This window comes from Leopardus geoffroyi, chromosome B1 (genome assembly GCF_018350155.1).
Source record: "Leopardus geoffroyi isolate Oge1 chromosome B1, O.geoffroyi_Oge1_pat1.0, whole genome shotgun sequence".
In the NCBI taxonomy this organism is placed as follows: domain Eukaryota; kingdom Metazoa; phylum Chordata; class Mammalia; order Carnivora; family Felidae; genus Leopardus; species Leopardus geoffroyi.
This window is the reverse complement of record NC_059327.1, coordinates 814,770-830,999: the sequence shown is the minus strand read 5'-3', so window position 1 is coordinate 830,999 and position 16,230 is coordinate 814,770. Positions and strand designations below refer to the sequence as shown.

Genomic DNA, 16,230 nt, shown 5'->3' with positions numbered 1-16,230 from the left:
GGCACCTTCATCATATTGCCTACGGCCCCTGGAGTCCACCGGAAAGGGGACAAGCCGGGAGACTCGGGGAGGTGTCACGGCGCACAGAGGATGCGCCCTGTGAGGGACGGACGTCAGGCTTCTGAGACACGGTCACGTTCGCGCAGGACTGCACGCGGCCCCTCACCCGCGAATGCAGCCCAGGACCGGTGGGCCTTCACCGGCGAGGGGATGGAAACAGAAGGCCGGCGACCCTTACTGAACACCTGCAACCACGGCCCCCCACCCACGCGGCTGCTTTCCTCCAGCTCAGAGAAGAGGAGACAGACTGGGAGCCCAGCTCTCCCAAGCGATGCCGCTGGGCAGACGTTTGAGCCCTGAGCCTCTCCCTAAACCTTTTTGACTCTGACTCCTACCTACGGTTTGCTGACACATAAAAATAACACGAGCCGACAAGTAAAAAACGGGAATGTCTAGGGCACATTTATCGCATCTCACTTCTTTAAAAAAGTTCCTGTTTACAAGTTTATTCTTCTCTGTTTTAAAAAAGCAACGAATCAGAGAATTGTGTCCTCAGAAAGGTAGGTCTTGTTGATGTCACGGGACACTTGGCCGTGGTTCACCAGCAGTACTGAGGTACCAGATATTTACGTCGCAAAGTCAAAGCCAGTCTCCTATCATCTCTAGGACGATTTCTACTTATAAGCGTGTTCCAGTATCTTGTTTTAAAGTTTATTTATTCATTTTGACAGAGCGTGCACAGGTGTGTGTACAAGTAGGAGAGGGGCAGAGAGACAGAATCCCAAGCATACTCCTTGGGCACAGAGCCCAACGCAGGGCTCGAACTCATGAACTGTGAGATCGTGACCTGAACTGAAACAGAGAGACAACCCACTGTGCCACCCAGGTGCCCCTCAAGTATCTTCTTTAAAAAAAAAAATTAATGTTTATTTTTGAGACAAAGAGAGAGAGCATGAGCAGGGGAGAGGAAGAGAGAGAGAGGGAGACACAGAATGGGAAGCAGGCTCCAGGCTCTGAGCTGTCAGCCCAGAGCCCACCATGGGCTTGAACCTACAAACCACAAGATCATGACCTGGGCCGAAGCTGGACTCTCAGCTGAGCCACCAAGGCGTCCCATCCCTCAAATATCTTCTTAAAGTGACTCTAAATGCACAATGTTACATTCATCCGTTAGTGTCGTTTTGAAATATGATTGAACTTACTGAGAAAAATGAATCACGAAACGTTGTTTAAAAATACACATATCAGCTGCTTTCCAACTATGAATACTGAGACAAACCATTCAGATGGTAGATGTCAAGAAGTTTCACCTAACAATACTTTTTTCATCTATTTCTATTCTTATCCCACTACGGAAACTACTGAAAATGTGATCGATGAAACAGAACACAGACATCTACTTTGAAAACATAAGTTCTCATGACAAAATTTCAGGGGGAAACTGCCTTATCTGGTAGAATCTGTGCCATACATAACTGTAGCAAAATTTTGGCAAAACACCAAAAGCAAGATAAAGCAATCTGCAGGTCATTAAGTCCTGGGACTCTGGGCAGAGAGATGCACAGGCAGAGATTAATAGAAGCGTGGAAGGTCAGGAAGAAAAGGACAGAGTTTTCTTGAGAAAAGGGGAGACTTTCTTGAGAGAAGGAGAGGAACGAGCAGACACAAATAGGGGTGAGTTGATATTCCTTCACTGGCATCAGGACATTATTTCATCTTGGAGCAAATCCCTTCTTTGTACTGACGCAGCGAACGGTACCAGGATGGGTTCGGTGAGCCTCATTATACCGAGAGGATCATTTTAATGGGCTTCTTTGAAGCAATTCAGAAAATCTCCCCTCGAGTGCCAGCCTACAATGGGCCGCTCATGTGACCACTAGCAGCCACGACACCATTTGTCCTGGGGACAGGGCATTTCACGGCTTAACTGAAGAAGCCGTGTATTCAGAATGCATGCAGTAAAACTGCTGGTCTGAGGTCTGGGCAACAGCAGACTTTAAATAGTATTTCCTGTGACCAGAAAGGCCACAAACCAGTTACAGAAAGTTTAGGATATATGAAGGAGGAGGAGGAAAGCACAGGAACGTAGAGCTCTGTTTTACGTTCGCATCTATGTACCTTCTCTATGGGATGGCTTTGTGGCGCTCGCAAACAGGTGCTCACTGCAGCTCGCCCCGCAGTCTTCGAAACGTAACGCATCACATCACAAGGCTGCAGAGGATTTCGTCACATGGGAGATACGTGGTTCAATAGCATCCCCTTACTGTCAGACTTAAGGCCGTTTCCAAGTGTTTGCTTGTATAAAGTAAGTTGCAAAACAAGCCGGTATGGGAGCTTTTGCTAAATTTTTACTTATTTTCACAGAGGGAGTCTCAGGATTAGAATTATAAGACCACAGTGTACAGGCATTTTCAAGATGATGGTTAGGTAATAAGAGAATTTGTTACTAAAAAAAAAAAAAGTTGAATATTCAATAAAAGTTTTATCAGTATCATCACTATTCCTTTTTGGAATTAAAAAAGAAAAAAGAAAAAAGAAAAAAACAAAACAAAACACAACCCCTGGGGCACCTGGGTGGCTCAGTCACGAAGTTGGTGTCCAACTTCGGCTCAGGTCATGATCTTGCAGTTCATGAATTCAAGCCTCGCATCAAGCTTTGTGCTGACAGCTGTGAGCCTGGAGCCTGCTTCGGATTCTGTGTATCTATCTCTCTCTTCCCCGCCCCCGCTTATACTCTCTTTTTCTCTTTCAAAAATAAATATTTAAAAAAATTTTTTAGGGGCGCCTGGGTGGCGCAGTCGGTTAAGCGTCCGACTTCAGCCAGGTCACGATCTCGCGGTCCGTGAGTTCGAGCCCCGCGTCGGGCTCTGGGCTGACGGCTCGGAGCCTGGAGCCTGTTTCCGATTCTGTGTCTCCCTCTCTCTCTGCCCCTCCTCCGTTCATGCTCTGTCTCTCTCTGTCCCAAAAATAAATAAACGTTGAAAAAAAAAATTTTTTTTAAAAACACCTAGCACAAAACCAGAAATCAGAACAAAGCAAAACAGCATCTGGGCTGAAATAAACTGCCTTTTGCGGCCACCAAATAATTCATGTTTTTAGTAGAAAGGAAGATACGTTAATATTTTATTTTAAAATAACTTGTATTCTGTAAATAAAAACAAACATGTTTTACTCAAAAAAAATCATGCCTTCTCTTTTGTACAGTGAAAGGTCTGGGGCTCTGGGAAGGGAAGCAGACCAGATGATAGATCCAGGGCGACAGGTGCGGAACCCTGTGTCTGTCTGGAACCTTGCAGCCCTGGTGTGCTCACCAGTGACCACCTTTAGGGACCCTCTTGTCTTTCTCAGGTTTCTCCAAGGGAAGGTCAAAGCAAAGAGTGACAGAAACAGAACCTCTTCTATGCCTCTACTACCGTTTCACCCCGTGGACTCCTGGGACAGCCTGGGGAGGGGGCTTCTCCCAGGTCGGTCTTCCTTGTGGTCTCATCTGTATGTGGACACAAGGGGTGCTCACAACTGCTCAGCCCTGGGATGTACCTCTGTTCTTGGATGCCGGCTCAGCCCTGTGGCCCACCTTGTGTGGGGGCTGACGGGTGATAGTCTGCAGCCGGGACGGGAGGGCTGGGAGGGGGTGCAGGGGGGACTGAGCATCAAGCCGGGAGCTGTCTGGGAGTCTAAAGGATGAGGAACCATTCAAGATCACGATGATGGGAAAAGCCAATGTATATACTGCCTTTGCCATAAACTAGGGACAGACGCAGTTGGCTCAAAACCCAAATCCAAGACTTGGCAAGTGTGTGCTTTCTGGGGGTTGCTAAGTCAGCACTGCTTAGCCATTATAGTATGCAGACTAACTGGGAAAAAAATTTGTTTTTTATATTTATATCTATTTGGACTATTACTCTGTGTCGGGCATTACGATAAGGACTTTACGCACATGGTCTCATTTGACGCTGACAACACTTGGAGCTGGGGACTGTTACTGTCCCACGTTTACAGGGAAAAGTCAGCAAGGCCAGGCCTTGCCCAAGGTCACAGAGCTATCCGTAGGCCTCCCTTCCATGTCCCATGGGCTCCCCAGGCCTCCCTGCCACGTCCCACAGGCTCCAAACCTAAACTCCCCTGACAGCTTCGAAACATAAAGGCAATGGATCTGTTCCTGAGACAACCACACACAAAACTAGGAACGTGATTATAGGGTAGACTTCACTTCAAGACACCCTGAGGATGTCCTCGACAGTTCACTTAAGGATCTTGAGACTACCACTGACATCTGCAGACGTGAAGGTGGCACGAAGACCTGACCCCAAGCCGCCCTCTGGCCCTGTCGCCCAAACGCCCCTACGCCCAGCCAAGGACCACACCCGGGTGCTCCTTTCTCCTCGGTGTCTGTGACTCGTGGTTGACTCCGCAGTTTCTATCCCTTCTCCGCTGAACAAGATCCTCATCGCTCACCACAGGCATCAAGTGTCACTTCTGCCAGGAAGTTTGTTGTTTAATCTTTCAGCTACAATCAACCCTCCTTCCTTTATATGCCTCCTAAATATCACCTTCTCTTATTAAATCCCTTCCAGTCTAAACATGTAGAATGGGTGTTTTGTTTTTTGTGCTGTTGGTTTGCTTGGTTCAGGGAAAATCAATCTATTAACTAAATGGATATAAATAAACATTGTGACACAGGCAGGTGTCTTGATTCTTCCCAGTTAAATACTAACGGGTCACTCTCGACCACAAGCAAAGAGATGGGAAGGGGACAGGAGCGTAGACAGATTGCAAGCTCAGAGCACTGCGGCTTTCAAGTCAGTAGCCGCAGACCTCACTGATATTTGATCCAGAAAACTGGCTGGCAGACGGGAACCCCTGGAGGGGTCTAAACTGGCTGTAAGCAACTACCAGAGGTAGTCATGCCCACTGTGGAATCAGAAAGAAGACTCACATACAGAGGAGTCAGAAACCGCTGAGCCCTGCGTGCCTGTCAAGGTCACTAAACCATAAGCTTCCCAAAGCAGAGAAGTTCTGTTCAGGCTGTTTCTTGACCCTGGCACGGTGGACAGAATCTAGGTGGCGCTGGGTGTCTCCACATTCTGGGGGTCATGCCTCCGTGGGACTCCCTCCTCTTGCAGGCAGGACGTGGCCCTAAGCAAGGCCACGGTGTCATTCTTGTGACCGGGTCCCTTAGGAGGACCGTCAGAGGCTCTAGGCTCTCTGGCCCCACTGTGGGCTTCGAGGAACACCACGGCCCCAGGAATCCTGCCACCAAGCTCAGTGACCCTGGGAGCGGGCGCCCACTGACACAAGCTGACGAGTGAGAACACTGCCCTGGCCAACACCTTTCCTGAGGTCTGGTGGAGATCCAGCTAAGCTATGCCCAGACTCCTGACTCACAGAAATTGTGACATACTAAATGTGTGTCCTTTTAAGGCATGTGTCTGCAGTAATTTTTCATGCAGCCCAAAGCTAATATTCCTAGAATTCCAATTTCCCTCCAAAAGCATGCTCTCTATATACTCATTAGGACCCTGCTTCTCTCTTGACTCAAGGTTCTCAACATGTCTAACTTTTCCTATGTTTTGATCAGTTCAGTTAGGACGGGCCTCACGTTTATAGGTCTACACGTTCACACAGACAAAAGCGCAGAGTAGATCTTCACCGACAGCAGGTATAAAATTCTATAAACTGAAATTGAGTTGAAGAACATTCTAGAGCACAGAATCAGTGAGTTGGCCAATCCTAGTATCCAGATAATCAAAGGACTTTCAAGTTGTTTTCACAAATCGCTTTTGAGATAGGGAATTTCTAATTAAAAATTGCTACAGTCTGGCTGTCAAACCACAGAGATGTCACACATCTCTTACTGCAATTACACGCAAGTCCCAATTAGGAAAGTATCTGCTTTTCCAGGCTTATTGAGATCTAATTGACAGGTAAGAATGTGTAAGTTTAAGCTGTGCAGACGGTGATTTGACACACGTAGGTACTGCAGCATCATCACAGCCAACATTCACCACCTCACGGTTGCCTTTTTTCCTCTTTGTGACCAGGTCTACTCTCTTAGCAACTTTCAAGTAGGTAATGCCGTATTTTAAGGCGCACTCATCAGGCTGAACACTTGAGCCCCGGGACTCGCTTGTATTATAACTGCAACATTTCCCAGCCCCTCCCCTGCAACCACCATCTACTGTTGATGAGTTAGGCTTTCCTAGATTCCAAATGTAAGTGGGATCGTACAGTACTCAGCGTTCTCTGACTTACGTCACTTAGCATAATGCCCTCGGGGTCAATCCATGTTGCCAAAATGGCAGGACTCCCTTCTTTTCTGTGACTGAATAATATACATAATGCACACATATAAAATAGCATCTTTATCCATTCATCTAACAGTGGACACTTAGGTTGTTTTGCTATCTTCCCTCTTGTGAATAAGGCCTCAGTGATCATGGGGACGCAGGTGTCTTTTTAAGTTAGTGTTTTCATTTCCTTAGATAAATACCCAGAAGTGAATTTGCTGGATCCTATGCTAGTTCTGTTTTTGTTTTTCTGAGGAACCTCCACACTGTTCAGAGCGGCCGCACCAGTTTGCCTCCCCACCATCAGGGCAAGAGGGTTCCCCTTTGTCCACATCCTCGCCAACACCCGTTGTTTCTGGTGTTTTTGATGCTAGCCATTCTGACAGGTGTGAGGCAGAATCTCATTGTGGTTCTGATCAGTATCTCCCTGATGATCGGTGATGCCGAGCATCTTTTCATGTGTCTGTTGTCCAACTGGACGTTTTCTTTGGAAAAAATGTCTGTTCAGGTCCTCTGCTCATTTTTCATTTCAACTGTTGATTTTTTTTGGCCATTGAGTTATAGAAACTCTTTACATATGCTGGATATTAGCCCCTTATCAGATATGTGGCTTGCACATACGCCCTCCTACTCTGCAGCTTGCTTCATCATTGTGCTGATGGTTTCCTTTCCTCTACAGAAGCTTTTTAGTTTGATGTGGTCCCACTCGTTGATTTTTGCTTCTGTTGCTTGTTTTGCAAATTTATGTAGTTAAAATTGATTCCCTGTGGTGAACAAAGTTTACTTCTTCACAACTGTTGTTAATTTTCTAGATGCTCTTTCTCCCGGTGTGAACAGGAAGAAATCACGTCTGCACAGCGGGCATGGGTTCATCGATGTGAAGGGCACTTCTGCGTTAATAGATCTCCTCCGAGAAGACTGGAAAGTGCCCGTCTTTTACTCAAATGAATGACTGAGGCATTTTCATGGCTTTATGCCTCTCATTATCCAAGGGCTCTTCATCACATGACTTATGTATCCCATGTTATAACCACGTGTACATAAAATATAAACATAAAATTGACTGTACCAGTGATTAGGGAGAGAGTAAGATGAAGCTTTTTCCCTTATATACAATCAGCTATACAGGGATCTCTTTTCTCCCATAAACCCTTGGTTTGACTACAGAAATATATCATCTTTATTAAAATCTGAATTTTAAAGATTCATGAAGTTACTGACAGCACTAGTAAGCAAATAAAATGGCATGAGGATCTCTCTTTTTTTTTAAGTTAGCATAAGGATTTAATTGCACTGGAATTCATGTATTCTTCCTGGCATTTATTCCTTCTGCCAACAGCACATAAAGTAATTGAGTATTGACCACATTCAGGATTACGTAGGTGGCCTGAAGAGCAGAGTCTCAGGAGTTCAGCGCATCGCGGTCAAGGATCACACCTCTCACCTCTGCTCTCTCAGTCACACAACTATAAGGCTCCAAGAGGTCATGCTTCTTTTTTATTTCTGTACATAAATAAATTGAGAGCCCTGAGGATTAAGTGTCTTGTGCAAGGTCATCCTTCCCTTTGGTGGCAGAGAAAGAACTAGAACACAGCACCTGCTCTGCTTGAGTGTGGCTCCTGTGAGAGACCTGGTGTGGGTATCTTCCAGAATGACCATGTCTCCTGCATTCTGGAACTGAAAAAGGCCATTCAAAATGACTGTTGACTAAGACAAATTATGAATCGTCATTGGTTTGTTCTGCAAGCAGTTTGATGAGTTCCCAACCCTGTCAACCTCCCAACACCCAGTTCAGAACCACATTAAATTAACTGAGATTCAAGAGAATTTTTCCCACACAATTTTTTATAACCCACCAGACATCTCTATTTGACTTTCTTTCTGTATTATTGGCCCCGGCAGCTTGGGGAGATGCTCACCTTAAATGAATTTGAGGCAGGGGACAAGGGTTGGGAGCAAACTGACCCTGACCACTGATTTGATGTGACCCCAGTGAGTTAGCTCTGCTGGTTCCTGTCCCTGAGTATTACAATGGTACACCCTGCCTGGAAGGCCCCCACACTTGGATACCTTTCACTACTGAGTTGAAGATTCACCTCTCTTATAATAATTTTTTATGATTCACCTGCTACCTGATAAAGCTGGCCATTCCCTTTGGACACTAAAAATCTACAATGGTATATACTTATTTTATATATTTCTTGATATATGGATTTTTTTCCTACAAAATCTCCCTACTCCATTACTTTCTGTATCCCTAGTGCTTAGTATAAAGTCTAGTGAAAACAGGTTGTCTGGATACCTGCAAAATAATAATAATAATAATAATAATAATAATAATACAAATTAAAGTTCCCAAACATTTGGTGAGGTGATCATATTTGCACAGATAAGTCTTCCCCTTCAGGATGGAAAGGAAATATATGATATGAATCACTCCTGTGTTCCAAAGATTCATTAAGAAAGCAACCACACTTTGAATTAACAATTATATTTCTATGACGTCTAGAATTTACCCCAAGGAAATAATCATGAATGAGCATACAGATAAAGCTATGAATATATTCATGAAGGTATAATTTATATTCATAAAAAGATTAGAAACAGCTTACATTTTCATTAAAAGGGAATTAATCCAATAAATCACAGTGGACCAAGACAATGGAATAATACATAACCACTAAAAATGATATTTAGAAGCATATTTAATGTTATGGAATAGAGTTCACAATTCATAGCCAAGCAAAAATGCAGATAATAAGGAAAGATGTGTGGTATGATTCAGTAAACAAATACATCCATTCCTTGGCTAGGACATTCCTGAAAACCCTGCTACAAAGTGAAAAGCCATAAAAAGAAAACTTAATTTTATTCATTTTAATGAGCTAAAATTATATCTTCTTCCAATCCAAGGTATACAAATAATTTTCACCTATAGAAAAACGTAACAATTAAAGGATCCAAACAAGTTTATGTTTGTCATAAATACTACAAAGTAAACCAACAAAATTGTGCCACAAAATGTGAGTGACACAGCTTGCTACATTCAACAATGTGGCCTTGCTGTGAGGGTGTGAGGGCATGCTTCTGTGGAAGGCGAGAGAATGTCAGAGAACCAAGCATCTGATATGCAACGTTTGGGCTCCCAGTTTTCCAGCACCTAAGATGCACTTAAATTACAGCAAGAGAAACATGTTCAGGGCAAAATGAAGGACCAACATGTGTCAACAACACGGTCACACAGCAAGGTGAAGGGTCACAGCAAAGTGACCTCGGCACCCCTCCCTTCTCAGGATGCCCCAGCAAAGCTGGGCAGGCTCGCCGAGACGTGGCATGTGGGTCAGATCTGATCCACAAGCCACTGTCTGACCGTTACCGCTCCGAGTGAACCGACGTGTTAGTCCAAACTCTGATGTTGAAATATCACTTCTCTTAGTGTTTTGGGGGTGAAAAAGCAGTTGCATGATTTTTTTTTTTAGAAGCCGTCAGAAAGAGATGCCACATTTCAAGAGCCACGGTGGTGGATGGTTGTTAATCAGAGTGTCGAAGTAAGAAGTCTGTGAATGCACACAGAGGAGAAGCCCGAACACACCGGGTCCCGGGGGCAGTCAGATGATGGATGGTTTCTGTTTTCATTTCCCCTGGTTATATTTTATTGTTCTCTTTTGTAATAAGGCCAAAATAAAATGATGAGAAAAATAAAAAAACAGCATTTATATACGACAGATCTAAATTGATGGATGCTTCTAAAGAGTAATATTGATTTTTTACAAAAAGCATATTTTATTTTAGTCCTTCTACAGTTCTCTAAAAATCTTTATTCTATATGGAATTTCCTTTGCTCTTCTCTTTTTGGATTGGGGGTGAAGCCCCAGAATGGCAGTCATCCACTCTGACCCTTTCTTTAGGAACTTACCATCAGCAGAGGCTTTGCATGACCTTTCTGGCCTCATGTCTCCATAAATATCTGACAAGGAAACATAATTTCATCCACACGAAAATGATGCTCTGATGACTTTCACGGTGCATGGAATTTAGAGTCTCACAGAATCGAATCGGCGCTACTGTCCAGGCATCTCGGTGAGCATGATGTCCGCACGCTCCCTGCGGCATCTGGGGCACAGATCTATCACGCTGTTGCTTTTCTTGTTCCACATTTTCTGCCACAAGCTACAAAGTGTGCTTGCTTCTACCTGCTCCATGAGCTAGCACTCTGACTTGCAGCTGGCACTTTGCCTTTCGGAACCCATTTACTTACTGAAAACTGAGGGGTTTGGACCACGTGATCTTGAAGGCCCCCCCTCTCCCCCATCCTTAATACCATGACCAAATTATGTGTGTATGTATCACACCGCAGCTGCTTCTGTGTGATTCAGAAACATATCAGAGCCTGGTGTTGTAGTCAGAGGCCTCCAGATTCAGGTCTGATCTCTCACAGGTTCATGTAAGACTGAGCTGGCAACTTTACTGATGTATTTATGATGGCAAGTAAGAAGTAAACAGAGAGGAGCAAATCAAATAGGTGGGCATTCTGACCACGATACAGCAGACAGCACCCAGTCGTGGCTGCTACAGTTATCATTGCTGTAGAAGGAAGGAGTCATGGAAAATATTTAATAGAAGTTTTCTAATGAAGAAATTAAAGAAATACAGAGAATTTTTAAGTTAGAAAATTAAGAGCAAGGGAGTTACTTCTCTGCTCTTGTCAGGAGCCTGAATATTTGGTGTAAATTCTTAGTTTTAATTGAGCTGAATCACTGTTTTAAAAAATAAAAGTGGGCGCCTAGGTGGCTCAGTCGGGTCAGCCTCCGACATCAGCTTAGGTCATGACCTCACGGTCTGTGGGTTCGAGCCCCGCGTCGGGCTCTGGGCTGACAGCTCAGGGACTGGAGCCTGCTTCAGATTCTGTGTCTCCCTCTCTCTCTCTGCTCCTCCCCTGCTTTCTCTCTCTCTCTCTGTCAAGAATAAACAAACATCATAAATAAATAAATAAATAAATAAATAAATAAATAAATAAATGTAAAAACAACTACCTCAGAAAATAAATCCAAAGACACTCATCGTATGTTTTATGTGTTTACAGATGTTGCGCTATTCCTGTTTACATGAGCGTGTGTGTGTGTGTGCGCACGCGCGCGCGTGCATGTTCAGCACGCTGACATCTGGGGAAAGAACTGTTCACTTTTAATCTACTCTCTTACATAAATTAAAACATAATTCAGAAATGCACTCTCCATAAATGTAAAAACACACGTAACTCATGTGGAGCGGGAAGTGACGAGCAGGACTATCATGCTGGGGCACCACAGCCTAGTACGTGACTTTGTCTCTCATGCTTGAGAGCTGGCTGCTGACTGACGGGTTCCCAGCTGATTTCCAAACCAGAAGTTGTCCTTATAAGTTGCTGCCCTAAACCGGAAGTTGTACTGATAAGCATGTGCCCCGAAACAGAAGTTGCACTGATTAGTATCTGGCCCACAGTCCAAGGTCAGAGCAGCCTCTCAGTCTCACACAAAGGTATTAACAATTCGTCGCAAGTTTCCCACTTGGAATCACATCCATGTCTCTCCAGCCTCATCTTTGAACAGAACCCCGTCTCCCTCACTGGGGATTCTACAGCACGTCTATCTTAATTTCGCATGCGGTATACATCCCAGCTCAGTACAAACAGCTTCTGAGTGGACACCTTCACACTGGCTGGAGAACCTGGATTAAAGTCACACGCAGACCGATGCCTTTGCGCAGCGGACTCCAGCGTCCATGCAAAGCTAGGGTGCCTCCGGAAAGGACGGCGGAGCCACGGCGAGGCTGCGAGGCCAGCACGTCACCGCTCTCCCGCGCCACCTGCCCGCTTCCGTCTGCGCTTGTATCCACCCGTGGTGGCTGGATGGGCCGGTCCTCCACCTCAGGTGTAAACCTAGGTAAGTGGCACCAGGTATACTTAAAGCCAGAAGACCAGTCGAGCAAGATCAAGATGGGACACCGTCCAGGACCCCGTGTGTCGCCACAAGCTGCGGCGCAGTGTGACACGGGAGCCCCTGATCAGTGCCTCACGCTCCCCAGGCAAGCACTGGGCAGGTTGGTGACTGCACAATCCAGGGAGCTTCCTGTTGCTGCCTGTTAGTCCTCGCCCGATTCCTCGGAACCGGAGTTAATCAGGATTTGGTGTTAGGGTGAAGTCCCGTCTCTAAACTCACCCAACTGTACCATCCGGCCTGGCAAGTCCCTTCCATGCATGCGCTGCCCACCCCCCCCCCCCCCGCCCCCGCCTCCGCAGCTCTCCGGAGCTGTCATCTACTCACTCTTATCATAAGGGCTGGCCCTGAGTAGGAATCCAGAAGCAGAACCAAGGTCACTTCCCAGGGGCCAGGTGGATTTTGTCAGAGACGAAACCTGTAGCACTGAAACGCTGATAAACTGTGATTGTTCCTTCCAGGTTTCGCTGGAAAGAGCAAGAGAGCTGTTCTTTTTACCTTTTCATGGTCCCAAATCTCCTTGAGAAATTGACAAAAATGGTGTACCCTTTTGTCCCTAAGGAATTTACAGACACTTCCAAAAGTTCTGCATATAGTTGTGGGCTTGTGACAGGCCTATGGCTCCTGGTCTGTCTTTAAGAGATGCAGGAAAAAAAATCTGCAGGGAGACATGGAAAGTCGCCCCCCCCCCAAACCTGAGTCCCACAGACCCCTCAAACCTCAACACCAAGCTTCCCAAGCCTTGTCTTCTTCTGGGGTCCAGCTCATCATTTATTTCAGACACTTTTCCCACATCCAGCGCTCATCATTTGATGACTCCTTCCCACAGTGACATCATTTACTTCTTCTCCGACACTACTCTAACACAAAGTTTAAAATGGTATGGGATTTATACGACGCGCATGCCTTTCTTTCTCCACTAGACGTCATTGGTCTGAAGCCCTCGTCACCTGGCTCACCTCCCTCACACATCAGACACTCTCCGTATATTGATCTACGTGAACTTAGCGCTTCAATGGCAAAACCTGGGAGGAAATGCTAATCGCACACATATGATACATCTTACATTGTATCTTAAACTGGGATGTTTCAGTAGCATCTGTCATCACATTAACTTTCCTTTTTTCGCCTTGCAATACCTAAGCAACTATTTTAGAATTTGGGAAAATGGAGAATACCAACATCGTTATAATTTCATTGTTCAAGAGCAGTAAGACGCGTGTCTGTTGGAAGAGCCATCTTAGGTCAGCTTTCTGTATATAAGCCACTCAAATTTGTCAGCAGCAACGTGGAATCCATGTCAACGCTCTGGAACACTCCTCAATGTTGGTTTAGTTTGTCCCTCTAAGGACTGCTCTTAATTATATTCCCAAGAATTCCCACCGAATCATCCCCACAAAGACTCAAAATAAAATTTACATTTTGCTCAGGAGTCCTGAGCAATTTCTCAAGGCAAATCGTGACCCTGTTCTCTCTTCCTTCCAGTCGCCTCCCCCCGTATACCTCTCCCAGTTCAAGCACTCGTGACGGCAACGCTGAAGGGCTGGTACAAGGTCCACCCGCGTGTGAAGATTCTCCACTTCTCTCTCCAGGCTTTAACAGAACCAGGATAATGCACCTGGGAAGTACCTACTCTGCACAATTCCCTGTGCTCTGGTCAGCGAGTCAGTGGTGTGTTAGCCTGACCGCGAGTTCACAATCTCCTCTGTGCTCCCACTACCTGCCAGGCACTAATGCAGACACTGCAGGTACAGTGACGTACCTATCGGCTGTGGGCTCTTAGTTTCCAACTGGGATGAGAAACTGTCATTGCAGACAGACAAGAAAGGTTTCTACAGCTATGTCTCACAAGACTCCTAAAACGTGAAAGACAAAAAAAGAGCCCTCCCTCTCTCTTCTGTTCTCTCCTTACCCCAAAGTCCCTCTTTGCCTTCTGAGCCAAAGAAGCCTGGATGGAAATCATTCATATGCAAAGTCTGACTGCATGCGAGAACCACTTTTCGCAAGACCGCACTGATTATCATTATGGCTACAATGCCACTACCGGTGTGCTTGTAACTATTACGACTATCGTTTTAATTCTTACGTTTTCTTTAGATGCATAGCCGGGCACGTCCCCGATACCTAGGATAGTAATGCCTGGCGGACACCAATGCAAACCACAGAAATGGAATCAACAACTGAACAAAGAAGTAAGCAGCAAAATACAGCACACGCCTCCCTGAGTCCCCACTCTGCACCAGGCACTATGCTCAACACTGTCATTTTCAGAACGGCCTTGAGATGAGGGTACCGTCTTACCCACCCTATACACGAGGACTTCAGACTCTGTGACGTTACATGATTTGTTCAAGGTCTGCAGGTTCTAAGGGGAGACAGCAAGATTTGCACGAAAATCTGTTTAGTTCTAGTTCTGTCTTCTTAACGTATGGTCTTCTTTAACCTCTTCACACATTTGCATTTGTACATTTCTCACTCGTTCATTTAATTGATAACTTTTTACTCCGGTAGCAGGTAATCTGCCAAAATTAACCACCGCGGACTTTGCAAAGATGTGGGGGAGGAACGTGAGTGGGCATAACGGGACATGGCTCATCCCTCAACACAATTTTGAAAGACTGGTTCCCATCTGCCTTGTTCGCGTCACGTCTAATAATAAAACACAGAGTTTCGCTAAACAGCAGGTCAATGATGCACAGCGTCATGGAAACCAACTTGTGCGTATGCAGAGCACCCAGAAAATAGCAGCCAGCCTCTGAAGGCAGACTTCACTGTGCAGGCATACACACATGTGCAGACACACAACCGTAAGACGCGGAGCGTTTCCGGGTCAGAACTCGTGCCCACGGGGTTGAGTGCTACTGAAAGCCCACACTCCGAATTAACAACAAATGCTGGGACAGGGGCTCCTGGTTCCTGCCGACTCCCTTTCTACCAGACTCAGAGCCTCGATCTCTTCCCAGAAACTCAGTAACCTTAGATAGAAGGCAGGAGTCCACATAGTAGACATGTATTTCAAGACTATGTGTTAGAGCAAAAGCAGTGATTTTGTATCTTATTAGTCGATAAAGTCTTGACAATGAATAACGTATGCACTGAGGTGCCACACTGTGTGTCCACCTTTCCATACATTTCTAGCCTGACAGATGTGTTCTGACAAGTGTGACTTCTCCCGACCAAAGTCACCTTGCACGTACATCCAAGTAGTTGGTTCCCAGTCCTGTGCATCCGGCATCCCGGCCCACACGCCGCCGCCCATGTTGGGGAGTCGAGGCCCGCATAATTTATAAACTGTAAAACCACTCTTGCTCCCCAGAGGAAGGCTTTGTATGAGGCTCCGCTGTGAGCTGAGCTCAGAGGGGACGAGGGCCTGTCTAAGGGAGAAACGGGGAAAGTCCATCATCTGTGGCATGTTTACAGGTGAGGCTGTTCCTGAAAACTCTCCCCAACCCAGAAACACATGGGTTTTAAGATCTGCAAGTCCTTCCACACGTGTCATTTCACGTGAGCCCCTCAACAACCCCACCAAGAAAGAACTTCGGCTCATTTCTTTTCAGAAAAAGGAGTCCTAGACCCAGCTTGCTTTTGTGCTTCCCAGACCGCTGCCGGCCTTGCCACGGTGACCTCATCCTGGGCAAGCACCCTGCCCACGCCTGTGGGCCCTCAAAGCACGGGGCTGACGTCCAGACCCACAGTGAGCCCTGGGCCATCGGATGGGAGGCTGGGTGGGGGGGGGGGGGGGCGCACACTAACTGCATGTCGGACATTCCCCTCCGAGGCTGGCACACGGAGGCCGATGCTGCAAAATCCCCAGGCATTTATGATTCATGCGTAGCTAATGAGATGCAACAATCAGAGAGGAAAGCGAAATTAGGAATACATATCACTAACCATAACAAGGGCTTTCGGAGAAAATGGTTTCTCCTTTCTGTCAGCCACTTAAAAAGATGCGTGCTATCTAAAACCCA

The 16,230-nt window shown here is 45.9% G+C and overlaps 1 protein-coding gene across 9 annotated transcripts in view; it reads right to left on the bottom strand.

The window, feature by feature from the left end:
- The window catches only part of DLGAP2 (DLG associated protein 2), a 786,292-nt gene that overhangs the window by 319,269 nt on the left and 450,793 nt on the right, over positions 1-16,230 (bottom strand). The gene's annotated exons all lie outside the window — the stretch shown is intronic.